Source organism: Canis lupus, chromosome 13 (assembly GCF_011100685.1).
Source record: "Canis lupus familiaris isolate Mischka breed German Shepherd chromosome 13, alternate assembly UU_Cfam_GSD_1.0, whole genome shotgun sequence".
In the NCBI taxonomy this organism is placed as follows: domain Eukaryota; kingdom Metazoa; phylum Chordata; class Mammalia; order Carnivora; family Canidae; genus Canis; species Canis lupus.
This window is the reverse complement of record NC_049234.1, coordinates 26,307,718-26,319,643: the sequence shown is the minus strand read 5'-3', so window position 1 is coordinate 26,319,643 and position 11,926 is coordinate 26,307,718. Positions and strand designations below refer to the sequence as shown.

The following is an 11,926-nucleotide window of genomic DNA, read 5'->3' as shown; positions in this document are numbered from 1 at the left end:
AAACTGAGGCTTAAAGAGTTTAAGCAATTTGGTTATTTTTAAAATAATAATTAAGTAGTGCATTGAGGAATTAAACCAAGGTAATTACATTCTAAAGCCTGTGATTTAACTGTTAAACTTACAAAAAAAATATATATGTACTAGTTTTATCACAGATATGGCTACTAAAGGAAACTGGAAAAAGTGACTAATGTTTCTAAGGAAACTACTTTTAGCCATATCCAATATAGAACAAGTTATTAGATAAAAGAGAAAACTATAATTAAAATTTCTCTGGGAAACTAATCATTGCTCCTAACCGTTCTGCAAAAGCTAATCAGTGAATGAAACTCCATGCCCAGACTCAGAAAAAATTAGGAAATTGCTCAAAAATGTCTTTTTTGCTCAGACACATGAAATAGCCTTGATATGGTTGTTGGCAATGGAGACAGAAAGAGCTAACCCCGCATCTTCTTACCCTACCTGTCCATTTGCCGGAGCCGCTCTACCTCAGCCTTTTTACTGATTGGCTGGTACCAACCAATGAGTGAGCTACTATAATCTGAGTGGGTAGAAAGCAAATGATAAGGCGGGATGGCAATTTCTGCCTAATGCGATTTGGAAATTAATTAAAGTAAGAGGTCAAAGATAAGATAAATAGACATATAATTGTGCACGCTATGCAGTGGATTAAAACAAAGTCTTGAAGTTTCTCTGCTAAAAAACCAGCGTAATGAAAGATGAAAGAGATTTAGTGAATTATAAAAATAAGGAGAACCATGCAATGTTTGTGCCCAGACCTATCTCTGAGGAATATGCATCTTTCAAAAAGACACATAGACTTTGAAAATCATCTACTCCATTTCCCCTTCCTTTCCTCTTGGCTGAGATGGTACTCATTAAGGGTCTTTCCATGGGACTGTCAGGTCAAGCATGGATTGCCTGTTTAGCCTTCTCTTCTTGCAGGGTTCAAGTGGGACATATAGGAAATGTACACAAAAAGCTTAGACAATGTTACTTCCCTCCTTGACCACTATGGGTGAAAAAAACTAAGGCCCCTGTGCCTCTTCACCATCTAAAATGTGTTCTTCCAGTCACAGGTCAAGTTGAAAGGAAGGCTTTCCCCCAACGTGCCATCGCTATGCTCTTCCTAGCCTTACTTTCTCTCTCCAACTAAATTCTGTGTCCTTGATTCAGTGTTCAACCCATTCTTTCCATCCCTTCTATCTTGTTGAAATGGTTCTCTTCAACTTCAAACATTCTCAAGCTTAAAATACTTGAAGCATTTACCATTGAATTTATAATAGTCATAGGTTACATTTTCAGCATTCTCTTCCTCTTATTTTCAACCTTCCAGTCACAGTGGCCTTTCCCATACTGGAATACACCAAATTCCATCCAACCTCAGGGCTCTTGCACATGCTATTTCTGTTGCCTGGATTGCATTCTTTCCATCCTCATCTAGTCAATTCCAATTATCTTTCAGTTCTCAAATCTACTTATTCTATGTTCTCATAGGCACCACACACCTCTACTTTGTAATACTCCCCATGATTGCAACAGGCATGAATGTCCTTTGAGGAAAGGGAAAATGTCAAAAAGGGAAGGGATTTCTTGCCCAGCTCCCTTATATTCTCAATTAATAAAACTCAGAGAGTGTCTAAGTAGTTCTTGACTCCACCTATTTGATTGTTAAACTTTACTCTGGACTTTTGTTTTTTCTTTGCTAAAAATCAGAGGAAGCTATGGGGCACCTGACTGGCTCAGTAGATAGAGTATGTGATCCTTGATCTTGAGGTTGTGAGTTCAAGTCCCATATTAGGTATAGAGCTTACTTAAAAATACTGATAAAAGTCAGAGGAAGCTAGCAGACTTACAAAGAAAAAAATTAGGATGACTTCACCATTCTTTAAACCAATCCAATAAGTGAAAAGGAATTTTCATGTTTGTAACCCCCTCTTTTCTTTGGTTGCTTGTTTTTTTAAAGGTTTTATTTATTTATTAGAGATAGAGAGCACAAGCAGGAGGAAGGGCAGAGGGTGAGGGAGAAGCAGGCTCCCCTCTGAACAGGGGACCTGTCATGGGGCTCAGTCCCAGATCATGACCTGAGATGAAGGCACACACGTAACTGACTAAGCCACCCAGCTTCCTCCGGTTGCTTGTTTTTATCAAGTGTCTGACTTCATTGAGTATCCAAAAGTATATACTTGTCTTTTGGTGGGACACATTCAGAGGAATGTTTTGAATTGAGTACTGCTAAGCTTGTATATATCCTCTCCTTCCTGAGTAAATTACGAACTCACTGAGTTTGACAGGTGCAGTACATGGCTTCACTGATGGCTTATTTAGGCTTCCAATAAATATTAAATGGGTGGATGTATGGAAGGATGAATGAGATGGATGGAAGGATGATGAACTACATATGTTTTGGGGCCACTTATGAAAGCTGTCTTGGTTATGCATAATAAAGAGCCTTCTCTTTTTTTTTCTCCTGTACCACTTTACTTATGCTTATACTCACCTTAGATTTGATGTTGCCTGGATTCTAGGGTCTTATGCACACTTGGTCACATTTACTATAGTTATCTACACCAATCATATGTAATTTTATAGGACTTGGGGAAAAGTATCTGTAAGTATCTTTCACTCCTTACAAATAATTTCTCAGAAAGAGGAACTTACTGCTTATGCCCTAATTTAGCTCCAAAATCAGATCTCTACCAGCCCTGAAAAACTCACTTTATCCCAATTGTGACACAAATGCATGGTCCCTGTGGCACAGGAGAAGAGACACTTAGCAATAACAAATTCAATTAATGGGAAGCAATCTCTTAGCTGTAGGTAGAGATGAATGAGAGGGAAACCTTCCCCCAAAGAGGCTCAAGGTAGATTTTTATTTATTTATTTATTTTTTAAATTTCTACTTATTTATGATAGTCACAGAGAGAGAGAGAGAGAGAGGCAGAGGGAGAAGCAGGCTCCATGCACCGGGAGCCTGACGTGGGACTTGATCCCAGGTCTCCAGGATCACGCCCTGGGCCAAAGGCAGGCGCTAAACCGCTGCACCACCCAGGGTTCCCTCAAGGTAGATTTTTAGAAAACAGTCTGAAATGACTAAGAAGAATGAAGAGGTGGAATGTGTGGGGACATGGAAAGAAGATGAATTTAAAACAAATGGACTGCTAGAGGAGTAATCTAATTAGCACTGTCTCTTAAGGTAGATTTGACGTAATCATGAAGAAGTGTCATCTTTCCTATAGAGGGTCACATTTCCAAGATGCCACATCAGCCATTACACGGTAAGTTCATGATAAGAAGATACAAGCAAATGAATGACAGGAGAAAATATAAAATGTCCATCTGTTTCTTTGGGGATATGAACAGCAAATCCATGGGGAAAGGAAGGTGGCTGAAGAGATAAGATATGAGTCTGGAAAGCCTTTGCGATTATACCTTGGCTCCCAGAGAGGGTAATGGTCAAGCCATCCTGTCCGATTTAATACGTGTGAGAAATGCAGAAGAAAAGGCAAAATACAAAAAAAAATATTGTAGTTGAAAGATTAACAGATTGCAAATGGAGGGTTTTTTTTTTTAAAAAGCTCTTGAATGAAGCTTGAAAGTGAAATATCATTGGCAGTAATATAAAAGAGCCAGTAAAATGTACAAATTCTATAGGGACTGTGTGATCCACGATGGAAATTATGCTGACAGTTTGCCAACAGTGTGGGTCCATTACTATAACCAGGTAAATGGACTTTAGAAGGGAAAAAATGGGTACATTCTTAAGCATTGATCTTCCGTCATGAGAGAATGCTGTATATGTTATTCATCTCATCTCTCTAACGTCTCCACTCGCTTGAGGTTTTGCACAATCTGCCTACCCCTACCTTGTTTATGTCACCTAGTGCTGGCAATCCCCTGGGGTTCCAGGATCCAGACACAGCAGTCTTGCTCTGCTTGTCATCACGTTTCTTGCCTTCAAGTGGCACAAGTAGTGCCTGCCTTGAGAATGCCACATCCCCTGCATTTCCCTCTAGGTCAGTGTTTCTCTCCAGAGTACATCTGAAAATGTCTGGGGACATTTTTGTTTGTTACAACTGGGTAGGCCTGCTACTGATATTTAGTGGGTGGAGAACAGGGATATCATTGAACACCTTACAAAGCACAGTGGATATTCCTTAAGTCCAAGGTCCAAATTGGCAATTTTCAGTTTTTCCCTGGACCTCACGTTCTTTGGAGTAGAGCAGTGACATAGCCCAAAAACCCTCTTTAAAATATTTTTGTTGGGATGCCTGGGTGGCTCAGTGGTTGGATGACTGCCTTCGGCTCAGGTCCTCATCCCAGGATCCCGGATCCAGTCCCACATCGGGCTCCCTGCAGGGAGCCTGCTTCTCCCTCTGCCTATGTCTCTGCCTCTCTCTGTGTGTCTCTCATGAATAAATAAATAAATCCCTTAAAAAAATAAAATAAATAAAATATTTTGTTGTTAATTATCACCTGTCTTAGATAACATTGTTGTGTTTACCTGCCAAAAGCAACCCCTACTTCATTAAGGTTTATTCCAAACAACTAACTCCTGCCTGTTGCACATGTGGGGAAGAGAAAGATAAAGGGACTTAGAAAGGGAGAAGAATCCAGAAACCTGGAAATTAACACATAGCTTCAACCTCCACTCCCAAGTCCTGAAGATTTTGCCTCATTTATTCCCCCACTTCCTCCCCTTTCCCTACATTACTTTAAGCACTGCTCTCTTTGGAGCCTTATCTTTCCTTTCACTGTGTCTTACTCAGATGACTGTTCTCTTGACTCCATAGCACAATGTGGCTGCTCTATCCTAGCACCTATCATTATATACTGCAATGGATTGTGTTGTGTCTTTCTATGCGATTGTGAGTGCTAGAAATTGAGGGACTATGTCTTCAGTAACTTTAGGTAACTAAAATGCTGCTCTGGTACCTAGTATGAGTACAATGACCATGCTTCCATTCTGAAAGCAGAGATCCTTATTAGAAAGACTCATCTTTTTTACACTGAGAATAATAATTTTATCCAGGTACAATGAAACTCTTGTGTGTTTTAAGAAATTCTTTAGCTGTAAATCTTTGAAGATGATGGTCTTTGCACTAAAACTATTTCATTCTGTGAACTGACAACTCATAAAATTGGAAATATGATTGGCTAAGAAAGATATGGAAAAATCTTTAACTTTGTGAGTATTCAAACAAATATAATGATAAACCAATTAAATAGGATTTATACTTATTTTTTTTAAGTCAATGAGAATATCTGGTGTTGGCAGGAGTCTGAGCTATTTTCATCCATTGGTACTCAAAGTATTTAAGGCAATCCAGCAGTAAGTAATGAGACATTTGAAAAACTCATGATATTAACCACAAAAATGGGTTTGTTGTGAATTGTTAAAATGAATTCAGAAGTATCACAAGTCTTCCTCTTTCTCTTTCTCCTTTTCCATTTCCTCTTCCCTTCCATTTCCTTGTTTGTGGCAGGACCTGGAGGTGGAGAGACTGAGGTGATAGCTGGAAACCTAATGAAGAAACACAACTTTAATGGCAATCCTAGAGAATCTGGAAATCAATCTACCTAAGCCAACACCAATCACCATGTCAGGAATATTCAAGGTTGTAAAGCCCTTCAAACAGAAAGTCATCAAGAGAAACCACAGGGGATAGAGGTTAATTAAATACATAATTAGAATCTGGTTTCTTGGAAAGTCCAGGGTTGGGGGAGTTTAGTCCCCTCTCCTTCAGTCCCCCCCCCTTTTATTAGATTAAAAATAAAATTTTCATTTGCATTTGTTTGGGTTGTTTTGCTTCAGGTATTCTAATACTCCAAAACTTATCCTTTTTTTTTTTTAACTTATCCTTTATAAGCCAACATGAAGGCCATTATTTTAAAAATTGTCATTCATTGATAATTGCTGAAGACTACTCAGATTTTTCCCCAAGTTTTATACAATTGTCGGCTACTTTTCACCTCTGAGACTCTTGATTCAGTTAAACTTGGCAGGCATATATCAAGTACCTACTATGTACCAGGCACCACACTAGCAACAAGTATATGAAAATGAGTGTGACACCATCCCTGTATGTACAGAGCTCTGGCCCAGCAGGAAGGACAAGTACATATAGAAAGCATGACAGTAAAATGGGAGGTGTGTCAGAATTGGCTTAAGGAGAATGTACTACAAGAGCACAGAGCAAGAAGCAACATAGTGCCATCTGGAAATAGCACACACACAAAGCTGATGCCTGGTCTTCTTGACTTTAAGAAATAGCAGATGACCAAGCAAAATGGAAAACAGAAATAGAGTCCAGATCCAGGTAATAGGATGAACAAAGAGATCTGAAAAATGTGATGGAGAATTCAAGTACCAACAAGATGTTTGGGCATGTAGGCATTGGCTGGGGATGAGGGAAGATTTGAGAGGGTGAGATGAAATAAATGAGCTCCATGACCTCTAGTAGGAAAGGTGAGAGGCTCAACTGTGTCCAACAAAGAATACTTGGGTGGCAATTTGGAGGGTGAGCTAGAGCAGAGTGATAGGAGCAGTGGAATTACTCAAGAGAGGATTGCAGAAGCTTAAGAAGAAAGAATGTGAGCCTGGAAAGAGCCTCACACATAGTATCAGAAGGAAGCCATTTTTATGCAAAAATTTCAGGACTGCACTTCCCTACCAGATGCTCTGGGCACCTGAGTGAAATTCCATAGACAACATTCATAGATCCTTCCCTCCCCACTCTCACCCTCACTTCCAGCAAATCAGAGGCAGGGACCGAGCAGACACAACTAAGACGGGGTGGCTTTGGATTCAGAACTAAAAGGATTTGAAAGGTGAAGGCTTGAAGGTAACAAAGTCTCTTGTGTTTGTGAAGCTCTGCAGCCTAGGTCGACTTCCAGCAAGTGAATTGATTGCCTGTGGCCGATTCTAACTCAGTAGGTAGCTGTCAGAACCAGTGCTTAATTTCTGTTCCTAAAGAAATGCCTCTGGTGGGATGACTTTTACCTAAAGCCACTGAGATCCATAACTGAGCAACCATGAAAAGCTGTGGCATCACCATGGCACATGGGGATCTGACTCCTCCTTCTGCCCTCACTTGCTGTGTCATCTCAGACAGCCCTCCTGAGCTGTTCACATCAACCCAACCCCATTATTGAAAGGACAATTGTGTGGCATTTGTAAAGCCCTAAGTCCAACACCTGACATGTGGTACTCAGTAAACATCGGTCAGTTGAATTGACTAACAAATATAATAATTCCTTACACTTTGAAAGATGATGTTGACTTTTTTTTAGTTGCTCTGATACCCATAGCTGATCCTCCGATCTACTGGATCCCCACAAATCCTATGAGTGGAATCAGGCAAAGATAATCATCTTCCTATTTACAAATAAGGACGCAGGCTGAGAGAGTCTAAGTAATAAGCATAAATATCAAAGGTTGCATAGCAAATACAAAATAAAGCTGAGAACAGATTCCACACCTTTAGACTAGGGTTTAAGCCCTTTATAATGTATTACCCGTCCTTTGTTCTTTCTTTTCTTCTACAAATATTTATTGAGTGTCCATGAAGAGCTAGTTCCTGTGGTGAATATAGTATTCTAGGTCCTAAGGATGGAGGCTTAAGTCATCCACAATTTTCTCTGTGTTTATCCTCTTTCTCTTTTAAGACCAGGAGTATAGTTTATTCTCAGTGGAAACTAGCAGAGAGGCTGGCACAAAGTAAATACTCACTAAGTGGGCAGTTAATGGGATCGTTGTTGAATGGATAAATCTAATACAGTATATCTCATGACACTTGTCCCAAGAATTATGGGAATTGAGTAGAAGTTAAGACTCCCACTCTGCAGAACCAGAGGTATGCAGTGATACCTAGGCTTTGATCTCAAATGATCAAGTTTTAAATCCCAGCTCTGTGTGACATTGGACCCCTTCCTTAACTTCTCTGAACTTCCATGTCTTTATTTGGAAAATGCAACAATAACACTTGCCTTCAGTACTTGTTCTTAGGGAAAAAGAAGATAGCCTGCCACTATCTGGTAGTAGCATATCAAGCCTGACATATGGCACACTGGCACAAAGGAGATACTCCATCAATGGCAGCAATTAATACTGGTGCAAAGCTACAGGGAGAGGAAGCATCAATTGGAGCTTTACAAGCATAGTAGGTATGTGACAAGCGTCACTAACCAGAATTATGACTGGAATATCCCACCAGATCAGGCCACACTCTGAACACAAGGTTCTTGTTCAGACCAAGAGACCCTTTGGGGCTCTTCCCTTCTCCACTGTCATGACAGGTAGGACCAACCCCTGGCTTTGCAGAGCTGCCAAGTTTGACTCTGGGGCTGAGTCATGTTGACGACAACCCAGTGCAACTCGTGTCACAATCATTAAAGTGCAGAGGTCTGTAGGCGCCACAAACGTGAGTCTGGATTTTCATCCCTCTTGCTACACAGGCCAGAATCACACACACACAGGACAGAAGAGTAAACAACCCAAGCCTCTCTTTGCTCTCAAATTGGTCACTGTGTCCAGCTCCACTGTCCACATGTTCCCACCTTCCACACCAAGCCTCAAAGACTAGAAGTGCAGATGAGTGAAAGCTTCAATGTTGATTGATTCAAAGAGAAGCTTTGAGCTTGCAGTCCAGGATTTTTTGTAGATTATATGTAGCATTTTTGGTAAGAATGTGGACAACAGCTCATTCTCTGTGTAGTTTTGACAAGTATGGAAATGTTAATACAATAACTGAACTCAGAAATATAAAAGAACCCAAATCTAGAAATCTAATAAATAAAAAATGGAAATAATCTTAATTATCAAAAGTAAGAAGATGGTTAAGTAAAATTATGGCACACCCAGATATCGGAATATAGTCAGTCTCTAAAATGTTAGTTTAGTGACGTCGGAACATGTCTAAAATATAACTCACAAAAATACCGATTAGAAAATTTTGCATGTAGCATGATTGCAGTTATTAAACAAATATTAAATATACCAAGAAGTCTACTTCTGTGTAGGATTGCAATACTTATTTCAGTTATACTTTATGTACACCTACATTTATACAGTAAATATTTATAACCATTTATTTTAAAAATGTTTTAAAAATGTAATAGTTTAAGTAACTTTCAATCTCCTTTGCTTTTGAAGGAGTTTTGTGCAACAGATGAACTCATTAAGAATTTGGTTAATAAGCACTTACCCTTGTGAAGTTCTAGTTGGTGCTGTAGACATGAAGTGGCTAAAGATTGATGAATAAATTGTTCGTCAAGGGATGTCTTAGTTGCCAAATATTTGAAGAACGGTGTCATATGGAAGGAAAAAAACCCTGGTTTATGAGTCAGGAAATCAAAGTATTAATACTAACTCTCCCACTAAATGGCTATTGAACTTGACTAGTTTATTTTTCTCTTTGTTTCAGTTGTCCACTTGTAATCAGAGAGAAAATCATTCCTTCCTTCGTTCATTTATTCAAGAAATATTTCTTGAGGGTCTACGATAGATCAGGTCCTACTGTAGACACTGGGACAGAGCGGTAGACAAAAGCAATGTGGCTTCTTCTCCTCTCAAGAAACTTATGTTCTGGTCGAACAGACTAACCATAGACTACTGCTCCAATACCTAAGTAAAATAGAAATCACATGCTATGACGAAATATAAAGCAGGATGAGGAGAAAGAGAGCAGCGTGGAAGGTTTCTAAGGAGGTCATTTGTAAGTAGGTAACTCAGTGAAACATAAGAACAAGCTAGGCTGTTATCCGGGGCGGGGGGAAGAGGGGGTCCAAGCAGAAGGCGGGAAAGGTGTCCAGGCAGGGGGAATTGTGTCGAGGCAGAAGGAACAGCATGTGCCAAAGCCCTGAGGCAGAAATGTGGCTGGAGTAGAGGGACCCGGGTGAAGGTGGTGGAAATGAAGTTGATTCTTTTCCCGAGCAGCGTAACCAAATAGAGTTCACCAGAGAGCCTGTGACAAGCTCAAAATGCTCCCAGCGCTTGAGATTCAAAGTCCAAGGCCTCCACACAGGCCGTGCATTTACAGAAACTTCATCAGCCCCACCGCAGCACTTTGAAGGCCCGCTGTGCAACTATTAGCTGATCCCACTTAACAAACAGTGACGCAGTCCTCAGGCATGTTTGTACCCAAGCAGGTGATGATTTTCTCTCCGCTGACTCCAGTCAAGGACTTTCTGCTTCCAGATTTCAGGCTCCAGGTGACGTTGGGCACAGGGGGTCAGATGGCAAGTGGAACAGGTCACCCGCCAGCCAGGTGACATGATCTGTACTCAGCTCAAATTTCAAAGAGCCCACTTTTCCGCCTGTGTGTCAAGCACGCAGTTAGTTTGAATGCTGCACGCAGAGTAAGATGATTCATCAATTTCCAAACCCCTGGGAAAGGAACCTATTGTTTTGATTCTTTAAAAAAATGTTTTCCTGACCCCTATAGAGGTAGCTATAACTCGGGAAGATAAACTAGGATGAAGTTAAGGGCCAAAAAAAGAAGCAATTACTGTCATCCATAATTACAAGGCTTATCATTTATTGTGCAGTAATAGTCGCATTTCCAAGCAGACATTATTAATTAGTGAAATAACAAGGCAATTTGCATTCATCTCAGTCCAGAAGAATTCAACCTACTTCAACAGACCAAACATAGGTAACTTAGCCTTATTACTTTCTGTCTTTTTAATACATGGGGAAACTGAGGTGGAAAACATTGAATGGATCATGAAAAGAGGTCAGTTTATCCAAAGTTTCGTAGCTTTGTCATTCAATGTCATTCAATGGCAAGAAAAATCAGATTGTCATCCAGGATAACAGTGCATTGCATCAGGTTCGTAGAGATGTGTTAGAGCATAAAGATGGGCAGGCCGGGAAATTAGGTTAACTTCTCAGAAGCACCATCCGTTTTGATGTGGGACCAAATCTCTCAGAGTCTGTTTCCCTATCCGTGAAATGGGACTGTCAATCCCTGTCTGAGATGATTGTTCTGCAGAATAAATGAGAAACATGTGTGCCTGTAAAGCAGGCGTGGTTTGTAACCTGGACAGATCCCCACAGAAGTGCCATTCAAGGGGGAGGAAGAGGCCCTGCATTAGCCTGGAGTGTTGGGGCTGCATGTTTCTGGAGGAAGGGAAGCGGGGGAGGGTGGTGCTGAAGGAAATCCAATTTATCCTAAGGAAAAATGTCAGAGGTCCAGCGAGGTTTCCAGTCTGGGGCATGTGGAGGGATCATAGTAGGTCCGTTTTCCGCAAGAACGACAGAGGCAGAAGAGTTTGGAACAGAGCAGATGCGCGTCCAATCACCCAATGGACTGCTTCTGGATTGTTTGATTTGTGAGTGTTTATAGGCCTCCTTCTATTGATGTTAGCTTTGTGGTACAGAGAAGTCCTCATGGCTAAACCATTCTGTTCTGTATAATTAGGACTTGTGGCTTATAATATATATGGAAAGTGACATTCACAAGTACCTTTATATATTTATGCAGATTAGGAAAACACCTACATCGGACAGGCATAAGTAGCACAAGTGACTAGGAGTATTTCTCCCTCTTAGTTTCTTTTTTTTTTTTTCTTTTCTTTTCCTTTTTCTTCAGGGTCAACTGGTATGAAACAAAACAGAAGAAGCAATTACGACAATATAATATAAATCTGAGATATAATCTTGTAAAATCTCTTTGCTTTTATTTTTTTAAGATTTTATTATTTATTTGACAAAGAGAGAGTAGAAGCAGGAGGAGCAGCAGGCAGAGGGAGAGAAGCAGGCTCCCCACTGCGCAGGGAGCCTGATGTGGGGCTCGATCCCAGGGTCCTGGGATCATGACCTGAGCCGATGGCAGATGCTTAACCAAATGGGCCGCCCAGCTGCCCCTCTCTTTGCTTTTAAAACTAAAGAAACAGAAGCTGAGAGAATCACTTTTCCCAGATT

General features: G+C 40.4%; 1 long non-coding RNA gene across 1 annotated transcript; it reads right to left on the bottom strand.

Moving 5' to 3' along the window:
* Positions 1-5,210: 5,210 nt before the first annotated feature.
* Positions 5,211-9,951, bottom strand: LOC111098552. Its single transcript, XR_005368308.1, has 2 exons — positions 9,207-9,951; positions 5,211-5,524 (listed from the first exon to the last, which is right to left on the bottom strand). It is a non-coding gene; the product is annotated as an uncharacterized LOC111098552 (long non-coding RNA).
* Between the last annotated feature and the right edge of the window lie 1,975 nt (positions 9,952-11,926).